Source organism: Hevea brasiliensis, chromosome 8, assembly GCF_030052815.1.
Source record: "Hevea brasiliensis isolate MT/VB/25A 57/8 chromosome 8, ASM3005281v1, whole genome shotgun sequence".
NCBI classification, from domain to species: Eukaryota; Viridiplantae; Streptophyta; class Magnoliopsida; order Malpighiales; family Euphorbiaceae; genus Hevea; species Hevea brasiliensis.
The window spans coordinates 13,409,791-13,421,016 of NC_079500.1; the positions used below are offsets into that span (position 1 = coordinate 13,409,791).

General features: G+C 37.7%; 1 non-coding gene across 1 annotated transcript; it reads left to right on the plus strand.

Moving 5' to 3' along the window:
* Window positions 1–9,628: 9,628 nt before the first annotated feature.
* Window positions 9,629–9,735, plus strand: LOC131182678 (small nucleolar RNA R71). Its single transcript, XR_009150939.1, has one exon. It is a non-coding gene; the product is annotated as a small nucleolar RNA R71 (small nucleolar RNA).
* Window positions 9,736–11,226: the final 1,491 nt, after the last annotated feature.

Sequence of the window (11,226 nt, forward strand, 5' to 3'; positions counted from 1 at the left end):
GTATTATATATTATGTTACACTCTCTAATTGGATGAAGGGCAAAACAAATCATATTCTAAAATTAAACCACCAATAGTATTGGAAAGGCAGCTGTTAGCTGCCACTTATTTTGCATTTATTTAAGGCATTTGTTTAGAAATTTTTGTGTGCATATCTGTTCTTACCTTTGGTTGTATGATTCTAATACAATTTTGGTAGTTTAGCTTGATTAGGAACCTATTTGTTAGCTGTAATTTTTTATATATATCTTTGATTTCTAGGGCAATAAACATCAGAATTCTTATTCCAAAATTTCTTAGTTCTTTTACATGGTATCAGAGCCATGGCTGATGAAAAGAAAAATGAGAGTTCTGGATCAGGGAAGAAAACTTCTAGTTCTTACACACTAAATTCGAATGACAACCCCGGTAACTTGATTACCCAAGTTCAGTTGAAGGGCGAGAATTACGAAGAATGGCGCGAGCTATGCGGACTGCATTGCGAGCCAAAAAGAAATATGGTTTTATTGATGGATCTGTTAAGCAACCAGCAGATGACTCACTGGAACTCGAAGATTGGTGGACGGTTAACTCTATGCTGGTTTCTTGGGTGTTTAACACCATTGAACCGACTCTTCGCTCGACCATCTCTCACATGGAGAACGTAAAGGATCTGTGGGAGGATATTAAATGGAGGTTCTAGATTGGGAATGGTCCATGAATGCAGCAACTGAGATCGGATTTGGCGAATTGTAGGCAAGAAGGTCAATCGATCGTGTCTTATTTCGGAAGACTCAAAACGTTATGGGATGAAATAAACAACTATGATCAGATACCAGTGTGTATCTGTGCAGGCTGCAGATGCAATCTTACCATTGAATTGGAAAGAAAGCGTGAAGAAGAGAGACTTCATCAGTTTTTGATGGGCTTGGATGAAAAAGGATACGGAACAGTACGCTCTAATATTTTGAGTACTGAACCCTTGCCCAATTTGAATCGTGCCTATGCTATGGTTGTTCAGCAAGAGCGGGTGCGAACTATGACATGAACCAAGGAAGAAAGAGGCAATCCTATGAGTTTTGCAATTCGAGCAGGAAGTCGAAATTCAGGAGGGGATAAAGACAAATCCTCAATTTGTTCTACTTGCAACCGAGAGGGACATGATGCTGAAAGTTGTTTCCAGCTAATAGGTTATCCAGAATGGTGGGGTAATATACCACGTGGAACTTCTGCTGGACTAGGAGGTGGTCAAAAGCGTGGTAATGGAGGAGGACGTAGCAAGGGAGGAGTTGCTAGTGCCAACGCCACACAAGCAACTGGAGTTGATGGTGGGCGTGGAATTGTGACAAATTCAGATCGAAAGGGTCTTAGTGGATTAAATGAAGAGCAGTGGGCTGCTTTGCTGGGCATGTTGAATTCTTGTCAGAATGGTGGCAATGAGAGGCTGACAGGTACACGGAGGATATTTCCTTGGATTATTGACAAAGGAGCTTCCCATCATATGACAGGAACGTTGGCATTTTTGAGTGAATTGCGTGACATTGTGCCATGCTCAGTCGGGTTACCTAATGGAGAAAAGACCTTGGCGGTGAAAGAAGGAACTATGTTGCTTGGAGGAGACTTGAAATTGCAACAAGTCCTTTATGTGCCAAATTTGAATTGCAATCTGATCTCTGTATCACAACTACTGAAGGTGCAGCCAATTTAATTAAATAAAATTTGGACAGCTGCTGCACTCATTACAAAAGAAACAATGGAATGGAATCCATTAAATCAATTAAACTCAAAAAGTGGAAATAGGGAAGTGAAGCTCAAAAATATAACCATCAAGTGAAATTCTGAAGTAGCATGTGAAAGCAAATGAGCAAAGTACTAAATATTCAAAAGAAAATTGGACTTATGAGGAGCTAAAAAAAAATACTGAATAAGCAATGTTTCAAGTAAAAGAAAAACAACACAAGCAAAATATTAATTAAACAAGTTAAAAACACTAATTAAGTAAGCAACTGAAATAAAGACAAGGAATGTAAACTGAAAATAAAAGCTGGTCAGTCATGTATGAGAACTCCTTTGCCCTTGCCATCTTGTGGAGGTGGTGGTGCTTTTGGTGGTTGCTGTGGAGAAATGATGCTCAAAATGAGTGCCTGGTTAGTTTCGATCTGCTCTAGCTTAGCTCGCATGACTTTCAACTCGTCTTGCATTTCAGCACTTCTATCCAAATATATATCAGCTAAATCCCTTAATGTTTGAAAAGAGACATCCGTCATTTGCCGAAAAGAGTAGATCTCATCACTGAGATTCTCCATGAATGTCAGAAGGGTTGCTATGGAGGGTCCAGAAGCTGTTGATGAAGCAGGTTGTGCAGCTGGTGGAGCCTGGCGTGGAGGTTGTGTAAAAGGCTGCTCAGATGGTTTCTCAGATGCTGAGAAGGAGCTAATTGCAGTAGGAGAGCCAGGTGGTGTTGCCATTGGTGCAGGAATCTCATAAAGCTGTGTAGCCTCATTTTTTGTACAAAATTTTTGGTTGGCCAAATGAGGTCCATCCAAATATAGCAAACTAGTTGGAACAGCAGCTCACTTGTGAACTTGAGGATTAAAACCAAAATAATGTGCAATGGGTGTGACCAAACCTCCAAACACAATGTTACCAGTACCCCTAGTAGTTTGGCGGATCACATGATGGCAAAAGTAATAACCAGGTGAAGCCTTTTTACCAGTTTTTACACACCACAAAAAGAATAAGTCATACTGAGACATTGTGCCAACACTAGTTTCTTTTCCTAAAATTGTATTTGCAATTAATCTTTGAAGCAATCTCAAGGAATGACTCTCAATTTTAGAGGCCTTACTGTGCCCCGGTTTGAAAACACCTGCTGAGGGTGCTATTTGCTGCCAAAATTCATACCCATTATAATCCCTTTGGCTAGTAGGCATTTTGAGCAAACCATCAGTGGGAAATCCGAATATATGATGAAAATCATCCATAGACAGCACCCTATCTTGACCAAGACATCTAAAATTGATTGTCAAGTCATTATCCAAGTCATTTTTATGCTTACTAGTGGACAGGAAGGCCATAAATTCCTGCACTAGAGTGGGGTAAACCAGTTCCTGCTTATGGGCAAATCGCACCCAACCTAAAGCATCCAACAAAGTCTGCATTTCATCATATATTTTCAAAGATTTAAGTGTAAACACATCCAAATACCGATTTTGAACCATTTTTCGAGCTTCGATTCTTGTCTTATTTCTTTTCATTTCGGCAGTAGGCAACACCCATTGTCTAGCAGTAGGCAAAGATGAAGGAATGGCGAAGTTACCTTTAGATGTCCCTGGGCACTTGACCACTGATTTTGGGATTCCAAGGCGGACATCAGGTACAGCAGAAGTTGGCGGCGGGACTGGGTGAGGCTGCGTGGGCTGTTCGGGTTTCTTCCTCTTGGCGCCGCTTGTTGTTTTGTGTGGTTTAATGCTCTTCGTTTTTTTCTTCTTGTATGTAGCAATGGGGGCGTCACCAGAATGGGCTGTCGATGAGTCAGCATTCATGGGTGGAGTGGTTTAGGGTTACGGCGTAGGGTGTGAGGAATGGGGAGGGGAGTTTTCGAAGGAGAGTGGGGAATCGGGCATGGCGAAATGGAAGGGAAGTACCAAAAAAGAAGAAGAATGGGAAGAAGCAAAAGAGGAATGGTGGGTGGTGGAGGTGACGGCGAAGAGGAGGGTTGTGTCGGGACCTATGCCGAGAGGAAGAAGGAGGGAACGGGGTTATCGGGTTATGGGCTATGGGTTTGGGTTTTAGGCTTGGGCTATGGGTTATGGGCTTTGGGTTTGGGTTTTAATTAGTTTTTTTATTTTATTTTATTATTATTATTTATTATTTTTATTTTTTATTATTATTTTTTTTATCAAAATGGGTTAGTGGGCTTTTGGGCTTGGGGTGGTTGCGGGCCCATTCTGGTGAAGTGTGTTCTCAACCTGCAAAACAAACAAATGACACAAGTTAGAACACAAGGATGGGGGGTTGTGTCGGAAGTTATGAAATAATTTGCCCAAATTTTGCCCAGTGAACATAAGCGACGACACAACCAAAATCGGTTATGTCGCAGGTTGTGAAATAATCTGTCCAAAATGCGCCCAGTGAACACAAGCGACGACACAACGAAAATCGGTTATGTCGCAGGTTGTGAAATAATCTGCCCAAAATGCGCCCAGTGAACACAAGCGACGACACAACCAAAATCGGTTATGCCGCAGGTTGTGAAATCTGCTGCCTAAATTTGATAAAATTTCATAGTACCTGAAAAATTAAAACAAATTAGATTTCAAATGATTAGACCTTCATAACATGAATTCTAATTGTTCAACTTGTTATGTTCATCAAATACTCATAAAAAATAATTTTTTTTTTCAAAGCACCAATTCACACATCCACATTCAAATAATTTTCCTTTTAAACCAAGATGACAAGGTTTGGAAAAATTTTCTCTTAAAATTAACAAAAAGGGCAATGAGTCCAGCAATATCCACCAACAAATACTCAACAATAGAAAGATGAAAAATATAAGTGAGCAAATTTAAAACTAAAATTTAAAGCTAAAATTTAAAGCTAGAACTAAAACAAAAAATTTTTTTATGCTCATTTGCTTGCAATGAATTGTATCCCATCTGCACAAGGAAATTAGAACAATGTCAAACTCTGAATAAGAAGTATAGAAAAACTTAAAACAAATATATATATGAAAGAAATAAAGAATCAATGAAAAATTGTGAGTTATGCACAAAAATGCTGAGTTTAGGTCTTTAGTTTGACCATACTCACTCAAGATTTTATGGAGAATGAGAGAGATAGCAAGTTGTTATCTTCTCAATTGGTTCACCAACTGAATAATGCCTCAACCTTTGCCCATTTACCTTGAAGTTACCAGATTTTTCACCAAAATTTCCACAGCACCATGAGGGAAAACTTTTACAACTTTAAATGGACCTGACCACCTTGATTTTAATTTTCCTGGAAAAAATTTCAACCTTGAATTAAATAAGAGAACCAAATCTCCTTCTTTAAAGTCCTTTTTCTTAATATGCTTATCATGCCATTTTTTTGTTCTTTCTTTATAGATCCTAGCATTTTCATAAGCATCAAGTCTCAATTCTTCTAACTCATCAAGTTGCAAAAGTCTTTTGTGTCCAGCAGCTTGTAAATCAAAATTGATTGCTCTTATGGCCTAATAAGCTTTATGTTCTAACTCTACGGGCAAATGGCATGATTTCCCAAAAACTAACCTATAAGGTGTAGTTCCTATGGGGGTTTTAAAGGCCGTTCTATATGCCCAAAGAGTGTCATCTAATTTAAGGGACCAATCTTTTCTGGACTTGTTGACTGTTTTCTCCAAGATTTGCTTAAGCTCTCTATTTGTGATTTCTACTTGGCCATTTGTTTGAGGGTGATATGGTGTGGCAATCCTATGCTTTACCCCATACTTTCTCATCAATTTTTCAAATTGGTGGTTGCAAAAATGGCTACCACCATCACTGATTATGGCACGTGGGGCACCAAATCTAGTCAAAACAAATTTTTTGAGAAATTTCACCACAACTTTTGCATCATTGGTAGGTGTAGCAATAGCTTCTACCTATTTAGATACATAGTCCACCCCTACCAAGATATATTTATTTTCATAAGAAGATGGAAATGGCCCCATGAAATCAATTCCCCACACATCAAATAATTCAACTTCTAATATGGACTGTTGGGGCATCTCATCTCTCTTGGAAATGTTGCCTACCCTTTGGCACCTATCACACTTGCTTACAAAGTCTCTCACATGTTTAAACATATTAGGCCAATAGAAACCTGATGTCACGATTTTTTCAACAGTTTTTGAGACACTAAAATGACCACCATATTCAGAAGAATGACAATGGTAAATAACATCATTTATTTCTTCCTCTAGTATACATCTCCTAATTATTCCATCATTACATCTCCTAAAAAAAAGAGGCTCTTCCCAAGAATAAAATTTAACATCATGCAAGAATCTTTTCTTTTGCTGCCAAGAAATCAGGTGGCAAGACACCACAAGACAAGAAATGCACAATATTAACAAACCATGGAAGTGCAGATTTCAACACATAAAACTGCTCATTCATAAAAAACTCATCAATTGGCACAATTTCATCATCTTTATTTTCAGTTTTTATCCTAGAAAGGTGATCAGCCACCACATTCTCAACACCTTTTTTGTCTCTTATTTCTAAATCAAATTCTTGAAGTAACAAAATCCATCTAATCAACCTAGATTTAGCTTTTTTCTTGCTCATTAAATACCTTATTGCTGCATGATCAGTGAAAACTATTACCTTTGAGTTGACCAAATAAGAACGGAATTTATTGAGTGCAAATACTACCGCAATGAACTCCTTTTTAGTTGTAGCATAATTAACTTGAGCTTCATCAAGGGTTCGGCTTGCATAGTAAATGGCATAAGGTTTTCTATCTTTTTATTTGGCCAAGGCGGCTCAACAAGAAACTCGCTTGCATCACACGTGATTTCGAATGGCAAAGTCCAATCCGGGGGTTGCATGATAGGAGCTGTTGTTAATGCCGTCTTTAACCTGCAAAAAAACAACCATACAATCTTGATTAAAATCAAATTTAACATCATGATTCAAAAGATTTGTTAAGGGTTTAGCAAGTTTAGAAAAATCCTGAATAAATCGCCAGTAAAACCCGGCATGTCCAAGAAAACTCCACTCCTTTTGACGGTGGTTGGAGGGCATTTTTTCAATAATTTCTATTTTAGCTCTATCCACTTCAATTCCCCTATTTGAGATCAAATGCCCTAAAACGATCCCCTCTTGGACCATAAAGTGGCATTTTTTCCAATTCAACACCAGATCATTATCAGCACACCTCTGCAAGATTTTAGACAAATTAGCCAAGCATGAATCAAAATTAGTTCCATATACTGAAAAGTTATCCATGAAGACCTCCATAATTTCTTCAATAAAATCAGAAAAAATGGCCATCATGCACCTTTGAAAGGTGCCAGGTGCATTACACAATCTGAATGGCATCCTTCGATATGCAAAGGTGCCATAGGGATAGGTAAAGGTAGTTTTTTCTTGGTCATCAGGATGGATTGGAATTTGAAAGAAACCAGAATATCCATCTAAGTAACAAAAGAATGAATGCTTGGCTAATCTCTCTAACATTTGATCCATAAAAGGAAGGGGAAAATGGTCTTTTCTTGTAGCATTGTTCAACTTCCTATAGTCTATGCACATTCTCCAACTCGTAATTGATTCTAGTGGGTATCAATTCATTATTCTCATTTTTAACAACTGTCACCCCACCTTTTTTGGTACAACATGCACAGGACTCACCCACTCCTTTATCGGAAATGGGGTAAATAATTTCAGCAGCTAGTAATTTTAGGATTTCCTTTTTCACAACATCCTTCATTGTAGGATTCAATCTTCTTTGGTGTTCAATGGAAGGTTTACTATTTGGCTCTAGGAAAATCCTATGCATACAGATTGTTGGGCTAATTCCCTTTATATCATCAATTGCATAACCCAAAACTCTTCTATATTCTCTCAAAACTCTCAACAATTTGTCAATCTCAATATCAGTCAAACATGCATTAATTATAACAGGATATGTTCCATTTGGTCCAAGAAAAGCATACCTGAGGTTGGAAGGAAGAGGTTTAAGATCTACCTTTGGGGCATCCTCTACCTTTAATGATGGTGGTTTAATCTCCAAAGTTTGCACTTCTTCAAGTTGAAAAATTGTGGCTTCAGGATGTGGTGGAGAGCTCTCCAAGTGTTGTGCAAAAGCAGCTATGTTATGATTGTCATCATCAATGCTCCCACCATGGACTAAGCAATTTTCAAGAGGGTCTTGTGGATAGCTTTTTCTGAAATGCTCTTGAACAATCTCATCAATAATGTCTACCCGCAAACAAGACTCAACTTCTTCATGTTTCCTTTTCATGGCTGGATTGATGTTGAATATCATTTGATCATCTCCCACTCTAAGTGTCAATTTCTCACCCTTCACATCAATTAATGCACCAGCTGTTGCTAAAAAGGGTCTTCCCAATAAGATAGGAACTTTTGTGCCTTCTTCCATATCTAGAATGACAAAGTCCACCGGAATGTAGAATTTCCCAACCTTGATAGGCACATTTTCTAGAATGCTTTCTGGATACTTAATTGAACGGTCAGCCAATGAAAGATACATGTTTGTGGGCTTCAACTCTCCCATATTCAACTTCTCATATATTGAAAGTGGCATTAGGCTGACACTAGCTCCAAGGTCACATAAGGCATTTGCCACACAATTATCACCTATATGACAAGGAATGGAAAACACACCCGGATCTTTGAGTTTGGGAGGTAACTTCTTCTGAATTATAGCACTGCATTGCTCTCCCAAGTTGATGGTGTCATAATCTTCTAGCCTTCTCTTATTGGTAAGAATTTCCTTCAAAAACTTGGCATAACTTGGCATTTGGGATAGTGCCTCAGTGAATGGCACATTGATATACAACTTCTTTAGCACTTCAAGGAATTTGCCAAATTGTTTGTCTAGCTTATGCTTGATGAATCTTTGAGGGTAGGGAAGGGTGGGCTTGTAAGGTTCAGGTGGAATGTATGGTTTCTCTCCCTCATCTTGCTCACTTTTGCTTTTTTCGTCTTTTTCATTTTTCTTGCTCTCAACTGAATTTTTTTCTTTTGTGCTCTCTTTTTCTTCTCTCTTGTTTTCACTCTCTTGACCAACTTTCTTACCACTTCTCAAGGTTATAACCTTACATTGTTCATGAGGGTTTTGTGGTTGGCTAGGTAGTTTGCCATAGGATTTGCTTCCCGATGAGCTTGCTTGTTGAGCCAATTGAGTCTCCAACATGCGGTTGTAAACTTGTAATTGATCCATGGTTTGTCTCATATGTTGCATTTCTTCCTCCAATTTGCTATTCATCTTGCTTTGTTCAGCAAAAAATTTCTCCATTATGCTTTCCAAGGTTGGCTTCGGTTCATGAGGTGGAAGGGATTGTTGTGCTCTTGCTTGATATTCAGGTTGTGGCTGCCTTGTGGGCTGAAATTGAGGTTGAAATTGAGGCCTATTTTGCTGCATATACTGCTGGTTATGAGCATAGTTTGAGCTTTGACCTTGTTGAGCAAAAGTTGCTTGTGGTCTCCATGTTGAGTTGTTCACATTAGAGTAAGAATTTCCCATTGGTTTCTGTTGATAACCTTCTGCATAAGCAGCTTGTTCTTGCAAATAATCATCACCGTAAGAAGAGTAATCAACTCCACAACTTTGGCTTCCATCTATACAGGCAACTTGTTGCATAGTTGTAGGAGTTGAGGTTGTTGCCTTTGTGCAAAAATCACTAAGAAGTTGAGTCAACTGGTCAAATCTTGCATTCATGTAGCTAACTGAGTCAAGTTCATAAATCCCAGCTTTCTTTGGCTCAAGTGCTCTAGGATTTCCCCATAAATGGGTATTATGAGCAATCTTCTCTAGTAGATCATAGCATTCTTCACTTGTAATTCTCATGAAATCTCCTCCTGCTTGTGAATCAATTGTGTTTCTTATGGCTGGAGTAACTCTGGTGTAGAAATTCTGAACAATCATCCATTTGGGTATTTCATGATGAGGACATTGCCTTTCAAGCTCCTTGAATCTCATCCAAGATTCATACAAAGTTTCATCATCCCTTGGCTTAAAAGCTACCATCAAATTCCTCAAATGAGTGGTCTTCCCAGGTGGGAAAAACTGAGATAGAAAAGCTTGAGATAGCTGCTCCCAAGTAGCTATAGTAGCTTGTGGAAGTGAGTCATACCACTCCAATGCTGAATCCCGAAGAGAGAATGGAAATAAGGTGAGCTGAATCACTTCATCTGAAACTCCAGGCTGCTTTTGTGTACCACATATCATCAAGAATTTCTTCAAATGAGAATGCGGATTTTCAAGTGGACTACCTCCAAATTGTGAATTTTGAACCATTTGAATGAGACCAGTCTTTAACTCAAATTGATTAGCTCCAATAATAGGTCTGTTATCTCTCACATCAACATATCTAGGAAAAGCATAATCTAACATGGATCTTCTCTGAGGATCATTTTGATTAATAACTGCATTTTGCCTATTTTGCTCATTTCCTCCATTATCTCCACCAATAGCTCTATTTTGATTCTCCATATTTTCAATTGTCTCCTCTTGCTCAAATCTTTGTTGTTCTTCTTTTTCTGCTTCCTTTCTTCTCTTATATTCCTTTTTGTTGGCTCAACAGAATTTTTCAATTTCAGGGTTGAACAACAATTCAGTGTCGCTTGTGCTTTTCGATCGTCTCATAAACAAGAAAAGTACCTGAAAAACACAAGGAACAATAGTGAAAATAAAAGAAAATAAAAATTCTAATTAGCTTAAAACAATTAAAATCCAACTTAAAAACAAACAATTCCCCGGCAACGGCGCCAAAAACTTGATGGTGTGTCCGCAAGTGCACGGGTCACAGTAGTATAGTTTTAAAAAAATGATATCGATCCCACAGGGAATTGTGCTTAAATTGGAAATAAAAGGATAAGCTAATTAGAATGGCAAAATTTAAAGATATAAAAAATAAAATTTAAAAAATAAAAATGGCATTTGAAGAATTTAAGCTAAATCAAACAATTAACTAAAATTAATTAAACTAGATTACCAAAATTTAGTTTAAAATTTCTATTTATGAAATTGAGAGGAATTAAATCTAAATTCAATAAAAATTAAAGTGATTCTAGAGATTGGATTTTCCATATTGTTTCCATGTGGTTTATCCCTAATTTAGCCAAACATATGAGAATTGCAATTTTGAGGGAAATCAATTCTTAAATTTTTGAAACCTTTTTCAAGCATTTCAAAGTTGGTTTTCATTAAATCAAACCCTGTTTTCACGATATTTCAAACCTAACAAAAACCCAATTAAAGCTCTAATTGATTTTAGAAAGTCCCCTTAATCCTCTTAGCTTATCTCTAACACCAAGAAAACTAAGTTTATTGCAAGATTATCTATCCCAAATATTCACTTTTTAGTCCATCTATTAAGGATTAAAACTTAACTTAATGAGGGCCCATTCATCAAGCAAGGCAACAAGCTCACAAGCAATAAATCAAAATGTAACAAACCTCATTTAAATGACTAAATCAGCTCAAAACCACAATACAAAGCAATATTTACAAACCCATCTCTAGAATCTCAAA